This window comes from Anser brachyrhynchus (assembly GCF_964034855.1).
Source record: "Anser brachyrhynchus genome assembly, chromosome: 4".
In the NCBI taxonomy this organism is placed as follows: Eukaryota; Metazoa; Chordata; class Aves; order Anseriformes; family Anatidae; genus Anser; species Anser brachyrhynchus.
The window spans coordinates 15,705,110-15,724,140 of record NC_137698.1 but is presented as its reverse complement, the minus strand read 5'-3'; the positions used below and the strand labels follow the sequence as shown (position 1 = coordinate 15,724,140).

Here is a 19,031-nt window from a genome sequence, read left to right as displayed (position 1 = left end):
TTTATAAAAATATTGAAAAGTACCGGCCCTAAAATGGAGCCTTGAGGGACCCCACTGGTGACCACCCGCCAGCCTGACGCAGCCCCATTTACCATAACCCTTTGGGCCCTGCCCGTTAGCCAATTGCTCACCCATCGTATGATGTTTTTATTTAGCTGTATGGTGGACATTTTGTCCAGTACGATTCTATGGGAAACCGTGTCAAAAGCCTTGCTGAAGTCCAAAAAAATCACATCAGCTGGTTTCCCTTGGTCCATCATACGGGTGATCTTATCATAAAAGGAAATCAGGTTAGTTAGCCAGGACCTACCCTTCACAAACCCATGCTGGCTGGGACCAATGACTGCTTTGTCCCCCAGGTGCGCCTCAGTAAGTTCGAGAACCATCTTCTCCATGATTTTACCAGGCACTGACGTGAGACTGACAAGGCCTGTAATTGCTAGGGTCTTCTTTCTGACCCTTCTTGTAAATCGGCACATTTGCCAGCTTCCAGTCTACCGGGACCTCTCCAAATTCCCAGGATCGTTGAAAAATAATTGAGAGAGGTTCCGCGATGACGTCCGCCAGCTCTTTCAGCACCCAGGGATGAATCCCATCCGGACCCATGGACTTGTAGGGATCCAGGTGGAGTAGCAAATCCCGCACACGTTCAGGGTCGATTGGGAGTTTGTCATCCCCACCGTCCCGGTCCTCCAGCTCAGGGCACCCTGGGTCCCGAAGCCCATCATCGGCATTGAAGACAGAGGCAAAGAAGGCGTTAAGCGTCTCTGCTTTGCCTATGTCATCCTCTGTGAGGAGACTTTCCCTATCAAGGAGCGGCCCTATGTATTCTTTAGTTCTCCTTTTTCCATTCACATATCTGAAAAAGCCCTTTTTATTTTCTCTCACAGACACAGCCAGCTTCAACTCTAGGTGTGCTTTGGCCACACGAATTTTCTGCCTACAAACACGAACAGCATCCCTGTATTCTTTCCATGACACCTGGCCCTCCTTCCAGTAGCGAAACACTCTCTGTTTCCGCCTAATCTCCATTAGAATGTTCCTGGTCAGCCATGCCGGCCTCCTGCCCCGCATGCCTGACTTGCGATATTTAGGAATTGCCTGATCTTGTGCTTCTAGGAGGCATTGCTTAAAGAATGACCAGCACTGGTGGACATCGAGGCCTTCAAGAGCAGTTTCCCAGGGGACCTTGCTGACTAGTTCCCTGAGCAGCCTGAAGTCCGCTTTCCCCATATCTAGGGATGAGGTTTTGGTGGCACTTTTCCTTCTGTCACCGTAAATTTTGAACTCAACCACTTCATGGTCGCTATGACCAAGGCGGCCACCAATCACCACATCTCCCACCAGACCCTCTCTGTTTTCTAGCAACAGGTCTAGGAGGGCACCTTTCCTAGTTGGCTCCGTTAGCACCTGCACCAAGAAGTTATCATCTAGGTGCTTCATGAACCTCCTGGACTTGCTCGTGTCAGCCATGTGGCACTCCCAGTTAACGTCTGGCAAGTTGAAGTCCCCCATAAGGACAAGGGGAGTTAATCTCGAGGCCTCTCTTAGTTCTGTAAAGAATAATTTATCGGCGCTATCGTCCTGGCCAGGCGGTCTGTAATAGACTCCCACAACGACATCCCCTTTATTCGTTCGTCCCTTGATCCTTACCCAGAGGCTCTCAACTTTGCCATCGCCGACCTGAAGTTCCACACAGTCCAGCCCCTGCTTCACATACATCGCCACCCCACCACCTCGCCTACACTGCCTGTCCCTCCTGAAGAGCCTGTAACCATCTATCGCAACACCCCAGTCACAGGACTCATCCCACCAGGTTTCGCTTATGCCGATGATGTCGTAGTTGCAGGACTGGGCCAGGACTTCTAGCTCATCCATTTTATTCCTCATACTGCGTGCGTTCGTGTAGAAGCACTTCAGGTGCGTCTCCTTACACTCAGCACCTTGTGGATCTGCCCGAAGGACCTCACTGGCACGCAGCCCCTCTGATTCTAGCGTACCTTCCCTTAGGTCTTCACCGGCGTGCCTGGTTTTAGCCCCTTCCCCCTTCGACTCTAGTTTAAAGCCCTATCTATCAGCCCTGCTAACTCCTGACCAAAGATCCTTACCCCTCTCCGAGAGAGGCACATCCCATCCGGTGCCATAGATGAACATAGATGTTCCTCTTCTGTTTCTTTGAATGCTATTTTTCCCTTCCTTCCATCAGTAGTCTTAATTTTGGGCCATTTACATCCCTGCTTTCTCTTCTCCCTATTGTTTCCTTTCTATTTTCTCCACTGCTGTGGTGGGACTGTGGGGGGCCTCTGAGTAATCTCTGCAGGTCTAACTCTGCACTTCAGGGTCACTTTAAGTCAACTGTGTTTGATTGAGCAAGAATGGTGACAGGCCCTCACTAGGGCTCTTGACAATCCTTCCCCTAATACTAACTAAAAATCAGAGGAATACAACATGTTGAGAAAGCACGTGGTACAAGTCTTCGTTCCTGACAGGGTATATGTAAACTAGTAATAATATAACATACAGATGTAATGAGACTTTTTAAAGAGATCCACGCTGGTACCTCGACAACAGATAAAACAGGTTCATCAACTTTTATTATTAATGTTTTAAACACCTTAGAATAAATGTGTTTGGGACTGAATTTGTAAGTTTTCCAAGAGAGCGTGTTGCTTTTAGTAGGGATTTAGAGGGCAGTACTGATACACACATGCACAAAAGCTAGTAGAATGGGATGGAGCTGGCCTGAGCAGTGATCTGACTCCAGTCTGGCATCCCTGTGAGGTTACAAGCCCTCAGTTGGGTGCCCAGAGGTTTGGCAAGAAGAATTGGTGCAAACAGCTTCCTTCTCTCTAGCCAAAGGGCCTTGCAGGAAGGAGCACAGAGCTGGGCACGGAGCTCGGATAGAGGCTAGCACTGCTTGGTACCTAGGGGCTGGGCAGGCTTCTCAGTTCTCTGGCTTCTCAGCCGGGTGGGAGTGTTGGACCTCTGATGTCGAAAGGAGCAGAAAAAAGTGACTTGCAAAGAGAGGTAGCCAAGAGAGAGGCTGAGGACAGCTTTTTTCTGGCATCTGCTATGGCTGAACACAGGTGGCTGAGCTGGGAGAGAGCTTACGTGTGTGTCTCAGAAAAGGAATGCCTGGTACCTCTTCTCTTCTTGTCACTTGCAGGTAAAGAGAAACTGATACCAATGTCTTGAATTTACATAAGGGAGAGCAGGTGAGCTGCTATGCAAGGAGCTCTACCTCAGCTTTCAAACACATCTTTTCAGGATCAACTCCCTGCATTGAGTGCATTCCTACCTCAGCTTTACACCAATTTCCTGGCACCTGGTGTATTCCTCACCTCAGCAGCTGCAGGTTTTGTATGTCCTGTGCTGCAAAGCAGGCTCTCAAGAGAAGGAATTGGCTTTCACGTAACCTTTGCATATTGTTCTGTGATTTATTTTTAAAGATGCTTCCCAAGTGCTCAGTGCCACAATACGCTGTGGTATGCCCTATTACTTGTCTGAAAATTGTTCTAGCTGTAGCAGCCAGAAACGTACATTTTAATACTCAGTTAAAAATAGCTTTGTTTGTTTTAAAGCACCCTCCCCTACTTGGTATTAATTTCCATGGAGTTGAAGAATTAGAAATTCTCTTGGTTTCTGTGATGGCTGCAGACTGAATTTGGAATAGCACCTCTTCCAAGCCGAGTTTTAATGACATCAACAGTAAGTTTCTTCCAATATACCAAAATCCTTACCATGATATGCCTTAAAGGAGACATAACTAATAAATACTCTTCAGTATTCTTCTATGTTTTCTCACTCTTCTTTTCTGTCCTTTCTTTTACGTTTGGGTTGAATGCAATTCAATTCTTTATTAGGTGTTCTTGGACTGGTAGCAGTACTGCTTTGGCTTTCTTCCTAAGCAAAAGTTAATGTAAGGGTGCCATTCCAGCTTCGCAAAGGAAGAGGAGAAAAACACACACACACACACATAAAAAAAAAAAAAAAAAAAAGAAAACCCTAACCAAAAACGGTATAACCTGACAGGCTAGTTACCAGACTGTGGTTACATATTGAGGTGTATCAGACTTGTATGTTATCAGATAGTTTGGCAGTATCAGCTTCTTTTGAACCAGGCATGACAACACAGTCATGTTTCTATTTCGTAAACCAGAATACATAAGAGCACATGGTAGCTGAGCTGGCTGCGAGAGAAAAGATGATAATCTAGTCAGTCTTGAACATTGTTGCATAAAACATGCATTGGTATGGTGAGGTTGTGCAGCCTGGTGCTTTCTTTTTTGCCATGTGGCCATGGAGTTCTTGTTCTGCTGCAATGCCCCCCAGAATCAGGCTTGCTGTTTTCTGGCACTACAACTTGTATTCCTTATTTGTGTTGCTAAGTTTGGTGAGTTACTTGGAGAGCTTTGAGTGGGAAGATGTAGTGACAGGGTTGGGAGAAATCTTGTTGAAGGACCTGCATGTTAAGAGCTACATTAGAGCTGAGATAAGTGGAAGGTCCCTGGTAAACTTTGTTACTTTAGTGGGCATCAGAAATGCTTTTGAGATGCTGCAGCTGTATATCCAGGTTTGAAAGGGAGCTGGAATACTCAGAGAGCATACGTCGTGAGCAGCTTAAGAAATTGCTGAAATGAGGCAATAGGAGGGTTGGAACTGCCTGTGAACAGGAGAGGAAAAATACTAGTGTAACAAAGGGAGAAAGCAGTTGGAAGGCGATGTGCTTGGAGATGGGTCAGGTGGTCATGTGAGGTAGAGAAGGAAGGCTTCTCTGCATCAGGTACTCTCTGAAAGACACCGGAGGCCGCAAGCCCAGAACCTATTGAGTTTTATTTGATTCCACCACTGCTTAAGGGAGCAATACCTTGGGTAGCTTTGTAAAGAAAAGGCCTTGTATCACAGTGTTCAAACCTGCTGAATTTTTCTTTTCCTGTAGAAACTCTCAATTAGTTAATTTTCAGAGTCAAAAAACAGATGATGCTTTTTGCATTACATTGCTATCTTGCTGGTCTGAATGTTCTTTCTGTTCCATATTACCATTCTTTAAATCACAGATCTTTGGTTTTAAAACTTATTTTCTCTACTTCCCCAAAACTTCTAGAAAAATGTTAGCAAGAAAAAGTAAACGTTATGAAGAGTTAATTATAGAAGGAAAATCTCCTCTGAGCCTTAACTGGGGGCTAATAATGAGTTTCCATTGCCTAGAAGCATGTTCCCATATCATAGAGAAGAAACTGGGTGAGGCGCTGGAGTGGGGCTGAAGTTGGTTTTGTTCCATCCATGCTGCAGATGAATAAATCAGTTCTTTGTACCTCCATCTGTAAATGACAGATGATAGCACTTCCTTAGCATGCCTGGTCAACTTAGATACTAAACATTTTGGAGCAGAGGCTGTCTGTGAGTCTTTGTACAGCACAGCAGGGTCTCAGTCAGAGCAGGGTGCTGGCAAGGTCCATGCAATAACATCCAAATGTTATAGTCAATGCTGATGTTTCCACAGCTACACATGCCACAGCAACTTTTTTTAAAAAAAAAAAAAAGTACTTGAGCCATACATGATCTGAGCTGATTCATGTTGGAAATGAGACTATTTTCAGAAGACTTACGGTGTCCAAGATGGAGGGGAGATAGGAATTCCTTGGAAAGAGCTTTCAAGTTTTGTGTTTTATCTTGTATGCAAATGTGCTCTGTTTGCTCGTCTGCCCAGAGAAATCACTGTGAAGTTAGGTACAGCTTACTTCTGGCTACCATACCCCACCACGGAGAGAGGTGGGTGGGATGGCTAAAACCGATGGCCAGAATGGCCTCCAAGCCACTTCTTCCTCCCTCAGGGTCAGGGCTAGCAAGCTCAGCTCTCTGCCTCTCTATCCCAGTTCTGTCGCTTGCCCTTTTTTCCATTTTGTTGGCTAGGTGTGATCTGGCTGTCTTCTGCAGCTTAGATGCAGCTCTCCTTTCTCAGCATGCAAAATTTATTATTGTTTATGCTTCTTGGCAGCCTGAAGCTAACGGTGATCATGTCTGCGTCCGTATATATGTGGGCATGCAGCAGTAAGGTGATGGGGTCCCAAGAAAGGAATAGGGGATTAGAAGTTTAGCTGGTTTGTGGAGGGAATGCATTTCCAGGAGCAATACATGAGGGAAGGGATTAAATGAAGTGAGTGGGGTGGAAGGTCAGGTGGTTGGAGAAGGCCTCCTGGGGGCAGGGGAGAAGGCCAGTCCAGCTCCCATCAGCCCCAAGAAGTTTGGACCCCAGACAGATAGCTGACACGTATTAGTTTCAATGTCACTAGGTGAAGGGCTCAGCTTACACGTAAGGGATACGCAAGGCAAATTGTAGTAGTGGGATATTCCTGTTTGTTCTGGACCCCATGTCCTGTTTCCTGGCAGTAGAAAGTTTAGGTTTTTCTCAATGTTGCCCCTACTACATGTGCTCACCCCCGTGCTGGCTGGCGTTGCTGCTCCTGACTGGCCTTCAGTGGCTTTAACAGAGACACTCCCACAGTTGATTGGTCAAATGCAGCAAAATGTCACAGGGGGAGACTATTTTGATCCCTTTCACTGGGGGGGCAGCGGGGAGGGAAGCAGGGGGCCAGAATAAATGTCATAACAGACCTGAAGTTTAAAAAGTGTTCCTCTGCACGTGGACAATGCTTGCTGGGCTCTGACTCCCTGTGAGCTGGAGCGAATGTGGAAGGTGACCACCGGTGAACGACCGTTTCTCCTCCTGCTAAGGGAACCCAATGGAACAGCTGGATGTGTGGGTGGACTGGAGGTAGGTCTGGGCAGCCTCGTTTGGGACTGCATGCTGAGAGGCAGGATCCCTCGGGAGGGATGCACCAACTTCCAGTCAGAACTCCCGATGCTTCCTTTTCTTTCTGTGGCAGACTTTATATTTCATGGAGTCTCCCTTGCTGATATAGGATGCAAGCAGTACAAGATTTTCTCAGGAGCAAGCTCTTTTGCACCAGGTTCTGTTGTTTTAATTCAGGAGAGCTTTCTAGACAGTCTTAGGAGCTAGAGAATCCTCTGAAAGCAAGCTCTGGAGTTTCCTCAAGTAGCTGCTAAACCTTGTGCCTTGTAATACACTTGAAAGAGTACAAACATCCAGTGGAAACCTGTCCATTTTGTCTTGTGTTACTGCTTGCTTAGGAGATGCTATGTTGATGATTACAGAGTGATTTCATGAAAATTCATTTTTATCCCATGTATGATCTGTCTAGCCCGTGCTAGCATATTACAGTTACTTCTTGGATAACATCAGTGTTTGTGGTTTGTTGTCAGTGGCAAATGCTCTCGGTGAGCCAACTTTTTGATCTGTTTAAATCATTAGGATGAGTAGCATAACATCTCCCTGGAACCCTGTGATAGCAAGATAAAGTGTGTTCAGTGTTAGGAAAAGAAGGGTTGTATGTCTGTCTATACCTCTCAGAAACTGTTGAATGTTTTTAGCCTTAATCTGCAGCCTTAACTACCCAACTCTACCCTGCAATTATTAATTGGGAGCAGAGCCAGCAAACACTGCAGCACTGGAATTGATATTCTGAGAAGTGTGGAAAACAAAGCTGGGGAGCAGAGCAGCAAAGGCAATTGGTTTGTGTTATCTGCACATACAGGAGACGTATAATGGGCTCTGTTTCTCGTAGAGACCTAGTCAGAAAGATGTGGAATAAATATATCTTTGAGTCATTCTCCTTTCCATATTTGAAAGGCTCCTAAACATGTCGTCACAAACCATCTGCATGCTGAAGATGTGCAATTTGATAAGGTATGATAGATTGTGTTATAAGTGTGACAATAAGGGCATGTCTAAACACACAGCAAATATTTTCCTTCTCTGGAAAATGTTTACACATGAAAGCAGAGTTTAGGTTTTGTCAGCCAAAGGAGGAGATGATGACACCAACAGCAGATGCCTCTAGTAAAGCTGATTTGTTTCAATAACTAAGTGTATAGCTGATTTGTGCAAACTTCAGGGTGAGGGGAAGAATGCTGGGAGTCCATTTATATTTCTGCAAAAAGAATGTAAAATGCTAGTACAAGAAGGTGAATGACTTTCCGAAGTGCCAAGCGGCAAGGAACGAAGTCACATAGGAAAGAGTCAATGGTTAGTTCTTGACGTGAGAAGGCCCTTTTTTCTCTTTGGGACCAGCCTATGTTCCTCAGTGAGTTCCTAACCTGAGTTAGTGTGATGTGTTGCTCCTGCCACAGGAAAGGAAAGGATGGGGATGGCAAGCTGGGGGAGAGATCTGGAGAGGAAACCTAGTTCCTCCTCTGCGGGAACTGCTGCCCCACTCTCTGGGTCTTCCCGTGCCAACCCCCCCCCTCCCCCCCCCCCCCCCGCCAGCTGCATGTTGTGCCCACTGCCATTCTCCAGTGCAGATGTGAGGGCATGGGTGGCTGGGATCTGGCCAGAAAACACTGCGTTAGGACAAAACATTCTCTTTCATGATGTCTGTGCTGTGAAACAACTTGTGGGAGTGCTCAGGGCTGCTTTAGGCTGCAGCACAGGTGAGAATGCAAGGAGCATAAAGCTGGCTTACAGCCAATGGTATTTCTTCTTACCATTCTTCCTCCTTCTATTTTCTTTCTCCACCCCGAAGCATGGGAATGTAGTAATTGAATTTTGACCCAGTTTCCAGATTCACTGTAGCATAGCCATTGCAGGGAGAAAAAAAAAAAAGACTTAAGAATGAGAAACAGCCATTAACCAGTACCAGTGGGGCAGGAATGTCAGCACGCTGTTGGAAGTATGCTCTAACAGGCTTGTAGAACAACTGTTATCCTGCATGTTTTTGTTGAAGAAAAAAACGTATTTGCATTTACATTTTTTGATATTTGATCACTGATACACAAACCTTATGAGACTGATTTCAGGTTGACTTCAGATGAAGCACTCTAAGCATAGGTGCTTGTGTAAAGTGCCTGGATTTTCAAAACTTGGCCGGAGATTTCATGGCAGCCTTTCTTGTGGTTATTTCTGGCACCTCTGGCTGCCAGTTGGAACGCAGGGCCGTAGATATGTGTGGAAGTGGAAAGGCATGGGTGTGAGCCCTTGTGTGGAGTAGAAGCCTTTTAATAGAAGCAGGCTTGATTTAAGATGGGTATTTTTAAATGAGCAAAGATTTGGGGAGCAGATGCAAGTATGAAATCCAAACCAATTTCCTCATTCCGGCTATTAATACAAGAGGGGAAAAAGGTCCTTTGAAGTGATTTCAAACGGCAATTAATATCCCTTGGAATCTCCCCATCAACTCTGTAAGAAGGCTTGATAGGAGGAGGAAGCCAGAGCTTAACCTCGTGAACTAAGGCAGGAAAGAAGAAAGAAACAGTCAGAAGACTGTCTCGAGTGCTGGGAATACCATTTCCCTTGACTTGTGCTACATCTGTGTCCTCGCTGCCTCTGATGCTGTCCTGAATCAGTCGGCTGCCTGGCCCAAGTAACAATGCCTATTCCTTTTGGGGCAGGGAACTGTAAAATCCTCACCGAGGGATGGCAGGAGGCAGCCGAGCGCTGATAGGAGAGGTTAATCATGAATTCCTGATGGTGCTTATTTGGGACCTGCTTTCTGCAAGCTCTGATCCCCTGCCTTCCTTGTTGAACCCTGTGATGGGCTCACAACCTGGTATCATCTCGGCTCTCCCTGCTCCCTATGTGCTTTACCCTGGCTTTGGCTGGGGTGGCCTGTCCTGTTCATTGGATCGTGTCAGGGAGGGCATCACAGAAACGGGTGCTGCAGGTGGAGAATTTGTTTCCGTGCCTTGAACTGCAGCAGGACGTTCACCCTTCTAGGAAATTGCCATAAAATGCATTAAATGTTAATACATTTCAGGGGGGAAAAAAGGTTGAGCTAATGCTGATTCTAGTGCTTAGGTGGCACCTGGAATAGTTGCCAAATAGGTGTAGGGATACCACTGGTGCTTGAACGTATTATGCTGTCTGCTGCAGGGGAGAAACAGAGGGTGTTAGTGCCCTGGGCCGCATTTTCCCACCAAAAGGAAGAGCGAAAGTGAAGAAAAGATTGTGCCCTGGAAGGCAACTCTTTGTTGCTCCACTGCAACCAAGATCTTCGTAAGAAAACGGTCCAGTCTCAGAGGACTGAGGAGGTGCCTTGAAGATGCCCTCTCCTGTGGTGGGGAAGGATGGGAGCTGTGAGATGAGACCGAGATGGTGGGAGGGGAAACACAGGTGAAAAGTTCATGGCTCTGAAAGATGGAGATAGTCCTCTTCTGTTTATACTAATAAAATGAAGTGTGAGATACTCCAAAGGAAATATTTTATTCGGGTGTTTTGTAAGCATAAAATGAAAGCTTGCCCTTTGACAGCACTACTATTTTCTTAAAATGCTCCACCAGAACATGCTGTCCCTTCATATCTGTCAATACTCTGTCATGCCCCGAGTCCCATAAAGCACACAGAACAGAATGTTGACACAAGACAGTCATCTCCCGTTGCTACATAAATGTTGAGGCGAAGCCCAAGTTTATTAGTTTTTAAGGCAGAAGATATTGTTTCTGCATATTTTTACTTCATACAGTGCCTTAATTTCCGTTAGTCTTAGGCTGATATGCCTTGAATGTATTTTGCTTAGCAGAAGGTAGTAGATGTTGAGGCCAACTGCGTGCTTCATCCCTAATTTGTATGTGGCAGCTTGGCCATGTAGGCAGTTCTTGCAGATGGGTGGTTTCTGAGGTACTTCTCAACAACACGCTGCTGTTACGTGCAGGGCACCAGGCAGTCCTTGCCCTTCCCTTCCACTCAGAGAATTGCCTCCTTCCCCTGGAGAGAGGTGGGTTTCGCTCTTATGTGGTTTCCTCGCTGCAGCCTTCTTCGGGGACTGCTGCTGCAGGTATAAGCAAGGGGTATTTAAAGAGGTGTATTCAGCAGCAGGTTGTGTGGGTGGATTTGTCCCCATTGCAGTGTCTCTGAACTCTCACTGGTTTTGCCTTTTGTCAAGCACACAGCTCTGCCATCATTCCTCTTGGGCCTCGACTTGGGAACAAGTCGGAAGAAAAGGCAGGTTCAACAAGGGAGGCTTCTATATCTAAAGGTGTCTAGCTGTGGGACTCAGGTCTTTGAGTGGAGTGTGCTGCCGTTAGGGGATTTCAGCTCAAGTTGCTTCTTTGTGTTGGGTCCCTAGGGTTTGGAGCTACGTGCTCCTGAGCCCCATCTGCACAAGCTTGCAGAAGCGGCTGTGGCAGAAGGCTGTGGGGCCAGGACAAATGTTGAAGGAGCAGCCAACTCACTGCGGTACCTCTTCCCTTGAAGTCTCGAGGCTTTTGAGCAGTCACCCTGCAGGCAGCATTGCAGCATCTCCCTTTCCTCATCTTTGCATTTCTTAGTGCATTTTGATATGAGAAGGGCTCCAACAGCTGTGCTGCTCCCTCAGGAAATATTGTGATGAGAGGGGGACAGCTGTTGGTAGTGTTTCTGCCAGGATTTTTCCATTGCAAAGATAGTTGCTTAGCACCTGCAACTTGCATGAACACTGCTTGCAACAAAGCAGTAGCAAAGGTGTCTCCGTGGCTGCTGGGGTGCTGCATTTGCTTACAGGAGAGGGAGAGAGCAAACCCTTTGTTAATAACACGATCGCTTCTCTTGAGATTGCATGTAATTCCTGAGCGAATAAGAGCAAAAGCTCTTTCTGCTGGGTTTGATTTTTGCCTTGCTTTGGCTTGAAGAACACATTTATACAGTTCTGCTTTTACTCTGCATTTTTTTCATAGGACACTTTTTCAAGCTCTCTTGAAGCAGCAAAAACCTTTGGGAGTTGCATGGGCTGCTGAAAAATTGTTGTTTGCTTTAAAATATTCAGTTTCTATTGGAATTACCAAGCAAAACATTTCAAAATCATTATGTCCTTAAAGTTTTATTTATATAACATACATTTCTGGCTAGATTTGACCTGAAAATGTTTGCTTTAAGTGTTTTATTTAGCATATGTTTACTTAAGAAAGTAAAGAAGGAGCAAGAGATGTGAAAATCCAAAATAGTGAATGATAATGCTGTTATTTAATTCTTTGGAAAGCAAAGCCAACTTTTACGATGACCCAGATTAGACAACGGGGTCACACACTGAAGCCCTTCCCAAAAGAAAAAAAGCAACCACCTTTGGTATGTAGCATTATAAATTGTCTGGCATAAAAATGACTTGGAGTTCAAAAATGAAATGACAGAACGGAAACTGTGAGTGAGTTACTGTATTAACTTTATTGTACCACTTGCTCCAACGTAGCCTTCTTTTTGGTATCAGAAGAGGGCACCCAAGGGAAAAAGAGGCAATACTTTAAGAGCTAAGCAATGGAAACCCTGTTGTTCACTGGGAATCACAAGTGTGCCTTATTATATTAGGAGAAATGTTAAAAAGCTGAACTGAGAAGGTGATGAGGTAATGTTTAGATGAATGTCTGTTGTTTAAAGCAGCTAAGTAAGGAAAAATGGTGTTCTAAGAACATTAACCTAAACAGTTCTGGAAATCAAATAATAGTTAATTGTCTGGAGGTAGGTAATACTGAGAAGGATACTCAGGTATATGTATATGGCTGTGGAGAAGTGGAGAATCTCAGAATTTAACAGTACGGTACCTGTGGAAGTGATGCTGCGTTAGAACAAGAGGAAGCCACCAATGCCCTGACTCTGGTTGTGGAGATAAGCGTTTCTATCCAAGGCATTTCCTATAAATATTCAGTCTGTGGCTTATTCCACCAAACAATTGTTGTTCTGTTTCATAAGATTCACCCATATACAAAGTCTTCCAGTTCTGGCAGCGTAGCTCTGGGTGGGTTTGCCTTGTGAGGACGGAGCATTCCCCAGGAAGTGGGATTTCACAAGGAAGTTGCATTTTCCTGTGGCACACTGCATTTCACATTTCTTCCTGCTGCCATTTGGCATCTCCAAACCTCGGGGGGTGGTGGGGGTGGCTGCAGAATATTTTGTCTTGATGGAGGCTCAGATATAGGGCACATTTTGGAGAAGACCGTAATAGCTGGAAGTTAGCAGCTGGAAAGCTGTTAGGTTTGAATCCCTTAGCTGAGCCTAGAGCTACCCTGTGTGTGTCTTGTCAGTAACTGCATCAGAAGGAAAGTTTTGTTTCAGAGGCAGCTTACCATGTCCCACCTTTCAGGCCTTGGCACCGTTATGTATCCAGCTGGGATTTTTTTCCTGTCCGGAAAAAGATGTGGTCTTGGATTAGAAGGATAGCAGTGAGCTGGCATTCCAGTTACTCTTTCCTACAGGATACTCTGTGCTCAAGACCAGATGCTATCAGTGTAGGAGAAGCAAGGGTTTGGTCTGAGAGGAGCAGGCAGAGTTTGTTTTACTGATATCCGCTGGTCCCTAACACTGCCTGTCGCCATCTGCTTGCTGGAGGGGATCTTCAGCCAGGGGACAAGGAAGCTGGTTAAGGGGGCTGCTGTTTTTTGGCAGCTTTGTGCTAGGTATGGTGGGCTTGGCCTGACACAGAGTGGGTAGAATGTCTCCATATTCTTCCAGTCAATGCTAAAATATGAGAAGTTTTCCTAAGCAGGTGCACAGTGAGAAGGATTTTGCTCAAGTTTGTGGTTAACACTTTGTAAGGAGTTGGTGCTCAGAGGGATTGGTCTGGACCACAGTGCAGGTGCTGTACAAGCGGATGGAGGACATGCTGGTCCCCGCGTCGCAGCTTTTGTGCTTTTGGCCCAGGATGCCATGAGCTGAGCAATGAGGAAGAGAAAAACTCATCAAAGTGACAGCTAAAGAATAAATCCTCCTGACATAAATACTGTTGCTCTCATCAGCCCTTTTCCATCGCACAGCACCAACTGTTTCCAGTTCTGTTCCCTATATCCGTGCAGGTCCAGTTTGCCTTGTGCTCAGGGGGGCTGGCTCTACCCTCATGCTTCTCACATTTCAGGATGGGGAGAAAAACCTGTGTCCCTCCTGAGCTGCTGGCTGCACGTCCTGGCTCCACAGCAGAGGAGAGACGACGTGTCAAAGCACTTCACTCGGCTGGGCTGCCCTATTCCTTTTTAGCCCCTCTCCTGTTTCCCTCATTCTAGAGGGGGAGAGGATGTGTTGTTTCACTATCCCAACACTTGTAGGTGGTGGAAGCGTGTGTTTCAGCATCCTATGCCCTGGTGGTTTCTGTGGGTGTAGAAACAACCGCACTTTTACTGTAACAAAGCCCTGCGTTTTTGGCTCTCTGACCAAAAGCTGCCTTGGCTTCGCGCCCTCCAGCAGCGAGCACCAGAGAGCGGCCAGGGCGCTTGGGGAAACCCACAGAAAGCTGCTCTCGCTCGCAGGGAAAGGCAAAAACGGCACGGAAAGACGGGGGCCGGGGCTGGGGTTTCGTCCCGGGGGCAGCTTTCCAGCAGAGGGCCCCAGCGCAGCGCCGCCGGGCCGGCAGCCTCGCAGCCCCTTGGCGTGGGGAGCCTCTCCAAAGGTGTGGCATCATGTACGGCTATCGTAGCGGCAGGATCGCTCACATCTCTCAAGCAGACACGATGTATTATTAATTATAATCGCATCAAGTACCCGTAGCAAAACTGTAAGTCTTTGGCTTTCAATTCTGTTTCGCTTCAGCTAGATGTTTTCCATCACCACTTGCTTCTGCCTCCTTCGAAAGATGAAAGTGTGACCCTGTGCAGGGGAAGTCAGCAGGAATGTGACAATTTGCTGCTTTGGCCCTGTCTGCGGTTGCACGGTGAGTGGGCAGAAGCTCAGTCAGGATGCTGAATTAGGACTAATGGACATGGAAAAGTCAACTCCGCATTGAACGGTGTTTTCATGGCTAACTGAGGCAGGACTATCAGAAAATGCAGAACCTGCTAATCAGGTTTCAAAAGCCAACAGGTTTACTTGCATTATACCTTTACCAACCAGTTATCAGCAATCCTTGCTGAGATGTGACCTATCTAGAGTTCCTGGGAAGTGGCTTGGTGACTTAACACCAAACTTGAAGCCACTTTGGTGACTTGAAGTGGGGAATACAAATATTGGAGCTACAGAATTGTTTTTCATGCTCGCCCTTAGAAATTGACGTTATTGGACTAATTCAGCTCTAATACTGAGCTCATTGTGTAATGGAGGAACTCATTCTGCAGAGTTCAACAGCTAGAGCAAGCTGCATACCTGTATCTTTTTTTTAAAAACAAAACAAAACAGAAAAACCCAACCCCAACATCCTTAGGAGCAGCCATGACCACGAGCTGAGTCCTGACGACACGCCTGACTGCTATTGCTCATATAAAGAGGATTGCCTGCACGCACAAGTGTTTTCAGGGTTCAGCCTGCTTTTGTCAATGATGACTTAGCAATGACCATTTGACAACAAAGTAAAGACACAAAAAGCCTCATAGGCAAGTGTAGCTGTAGTGTCTCTGCACCTAGTTCTTTCTATTGAAATGGTTTTATCCTGTGAAACTCCTTGATTTGCTCAGAATTACTCCTGACTTAATCCAGTGCAAATATTTTTTCACGCAGTAGTCTCCACAAAACCCTGGAAATACAGGAGCTGCCAGTTTCCATCTAGTTCAGCATTGTCTGACATGCTGTGGTCAGCACGAGCGGCTTCCTAGAAATCTACCAGAAATTCTGCAAGATATATTTATGGAATAACCTGCTCACTGGCAAAGGTTTTTGTTCTTTCCAATTGCGCTGAGCACGTGCGTTTATGTACTTTCTGCTTTTTACTATTGCAACTTTGGCCATTCTCATTATACATACAAATATCAAATATATACATAAAAATGTCAAATGCTGTCATTGATGTGCATTTTTCTAACATTCTCAGAAAAATTGTGTGCTGGACAAGAAGGCAGAGGCATAACTTGTGTATATCAGTGGGCATTTAGCTGAATGTGGCAGCCTGTCCTGTGCAGTTGTTTATGCAGGCTGTATCACCTTTGTCGTGACTTGGAGGCTTGGTTTAGTGATGGCTAGGCATCAGAAGGCCATTGGGCACACCTTGGCTTTGCTACGTCTTTGTGTGCAGGGCTTAAGCCAGTGGACTGAGAAGGTGTGTTTAAACAGCCAGCTGGAGACTTCACAGATCCAACTGCTTCTTCAGTGCCCGTTCTGTGAATGGGAAGTTGGCAGGCTTTAATCCGGAGCGACGAGCACATCTGAGTTTATTAAATCAAACAAACAAAAAACCACACTGGAAACAGCTGGATGATTTGTTAAGAGGGAATATGTGGGCCAGAGTGTCAAGTCCTGTCAAAATCTGCATGCACACTGTCATACGAGCCGGGTGCAGCTAGTGGCTTTTGAGTTTGCCCATTGCACTGGTGGCTGGGACTGTTAGGTCATTTTACTTGGGCGTTTCTGTGTATGTAGAGTGCGCTCATTTTCAAAATTGGCTGAGATAGCTGTCTTGGCTCTTGATGTAAGGACTCCTGGAAATGGTTTTGGTAGGGTTTTAGATCATTATGTGTAGTGATGGTGTATTTAAAAGACCGGCTGAAAATCATGCATCGTAGCACCAAAACACTTTTTTTTAGCCAGAAAAATAAATGCGTAGGTTTAAAATGACAGTATTTGAAGGTATAACGAATCATGAGGAAATGTAATTGCAACAGGAGTTATTGAGATTTGTTACTGAAATAGTGAGCTGAGAGCCAGCTGCCCAAGGCAAGCAACAAGAGGGGCTTTACCGAGGGAGCTCAACGCTGTGTATGGGGGAAGAATTTGCTAAGTAGAAAGAAACAACACCGATCTTCTGCAGTAGCTAACATCTTTTCTTTGGGACCTTTCCCTTTCATTTGTAGGTATAAGTGAAGTTGTAAGTGTGCAAACTGATGAGAATATCACTAAAAGTTAAACCAGGGAGAGAGTAAACCTTGGCGCTGAGCTGCTGGCACGGGGCAGGATGTATTGTGGTGTGGGTTGGAGCTTGGCTCTGGAAAGCTTCTCAATGCAGTTAGTGCCTTTCTTTGTTAACACAGGGCTGTCACTGGCTGGAATGAAACATCGCTCAGAAAGACTTGGATGTCACAGACAGCTGAAAGCCTTTGCTATGCTGTCAGCGACCTACTGGAAACCCACTGCTGGCTTAGAAACAGCTACTTAAAGGCCATGAGTTCTTAAAGTGGAGTTGTGCTCTCCACACCTCCAGGAGTCCCCTTTTCTGGCCGTGTCCCTTGATGTTCTGCCGCGAGCCTCGGCGCTTGGAACTATCTCAGGGCTCTCTCACCTTCACCTGCCCCCGAAGCTTTGGGGTACAGCGATGAGCGCAGTCTTGCTGCAAGCTGCTCTTGCTCGCAAACCGCTAACTGCGCCGCGCCCGGCTGCGAGGGGCCGCGGGCAGCCCCCGGCACCTGCCCGGGGCCGGGAACGGGAACCGGGGCTGGGGCTGGGGGCCGGCCGAGCCTTCCCCGGCCGGGCAGCAGGCGGGGAAGGCTCGGCCGGCCCCCGGCCCCATCCCCGGCCCCGCAGACTCCTCCTCCGGGCTCCCCGCCCCGGGGCCCCGTGACGCCGCGCCGCTGCCCGAGCGGCCGGGGAGGGAGCGGGGGCTGGGATGGGACGGGATGGGAGCGGGCGAGGGGACGGCCGAGCCCGCGGGCGCCTTTAAAAGCGGCTCTGGCCGGCCACCGCCACCACAGCCGCTTCTGCCGGCGGCGGCTCCGTTCCCCCTGCCCTCCCGCTAGCAGCCCCCGGCCCGGCCGCTGCGCGGCAGGCGGCTGTGCGCGCCCCCGGGCGCACGGGTGCGGGTGGCCATGCCCCGCAGCGCCTGCTGAAGCCTCCCCGCCGTCGCTTTCTGCTCGCAGCTTGCCTCTCTCCGCTCCGCCGCCGCCCTGCGGCCCCCGCCCGCCGCCAAGCTGGAGGAACGCCGCAAGCCCGAGCCCCGCAGGTGAGGCCCCAGCATCCGCTCTCCTGCCCCCAGCCGGGCTGGGCTCGCACCCACCCGCAGCCCCCCGGCGCTCGGAGCGACGCAGAGGAGCGATCCCCCCTTGCCCTGCTTCCTACAGGTCCCTAACACACCCAGCTCGCCGTGCCGGTGGGTTAGACACAGCGCTTTTTTTCTGCTTTCAATTTATCTGCGCTTTAAGAAGTTGTCAGCAGCGCCCGCTCCGAGGAAATGGTGTTTCCTCGCAAGTTTTCAGTGCTCCAGCTGGAGGCTGGCCGTACGGCGGTATTTTCCCTGCCCTAAACCGGCAGAGGAGAGCTCCTCGCTTCTTGTCTTCCCTTTTGTGAGCTTCCTGCTGCGAGCAGCACTCGAGGTGCTCCGCTTGAGAGCAAACATGGAAATGGGAATTTAATCATTCTTTCGCTCACACATACTTCTGTCGGGTTTTTACGCCAATGTTAATTATTAATGCCTTTCCCCTCTGGTAGGAGCGCATCCTTTGAGTACTTGCTTCCAAAAGAAGCTGGCATACTTACACCGGCTTCCTGGGGTGCCCAGTTCTGGGGGACAGAAGAGGTGGCCGGGGTCCTGCAGGTGCTTTTGGGCCCCCAAAGTCTTCGAGCTCAGGGAGCCCCAGGCACGAGTTGCCGTGCAGCCATCCGTACGTGCAGGAGGGGCTCCATTTATTCCTTCCGCAGAAGTGCTCCTGGAAGGAAAGTTAGGTGCATGGAGTTAACGAGGCTGGGCCCTAAGGCAAACAATAACAGCTCCCTCGGAAAACTCTTCCACTAGTGGAGATAGTTACACTCTTTTGTTTCACAGAGACACAGTTTACTTTGCATCTAAAATGGCATTGTGCTTGTAGGCTGCTAGCTGCTTGGTGGCTTTGTTGTTCTGGATATTCCTGAAATGTACAAATTTACTATTAAAAAAAAAAAGGCTAGCTGCATTTAACAAAATGCAAGAATTGCATATTGTGTGCAGGAACAGAATTTGCCACTTGCTAATTGCTGATGTGATAGTCTGCAGGAATATGCCTGGTTCTTACTTTGGCTGGTGTTCAAAAGGAAATTATTTGTGCATTAAGAGCGAGGTACAGACACCTCCCCCCTCCAGCAACAACAAGAAACCCTGAAGGCTCCCAAACCCCAGCAACTATTTCATGGTAGAATTAGTTTTGTCGTAATAATTTCCAGTCATATGCTG

General features: G+C 47.4%; 1 protein-coding gene across 4 annotated transcripts in view; it reads left to right on the top strand.

Annotated features, from left to right (window-relative positions):
• Positions 1-19,031, top strand: part of SLC4A4 (solute carrier family 4 member 4) — a 231,176-nt gene that overhangs the window by 15,749 nt on the left and 196,396 nt on the right. The window contains exon 1 of one of the 4 annotated variants that reach the window (XM_080589202.1): positions 17,452-17,828. The exons of 2 other annotated variants lie outside the window; for them this stretch is intronic. The gene's annotated coding sequence lies outside the window, so the exon portion shown is untranslated. Of the gene's footprint in view, positions 1-17,451; positions 17,829-17,956; positions 17,976-19,031 lie in introns of those variants that run through there. One more of the 4 variants, XM_080589203.1, reaches the window with a different exon arrangement.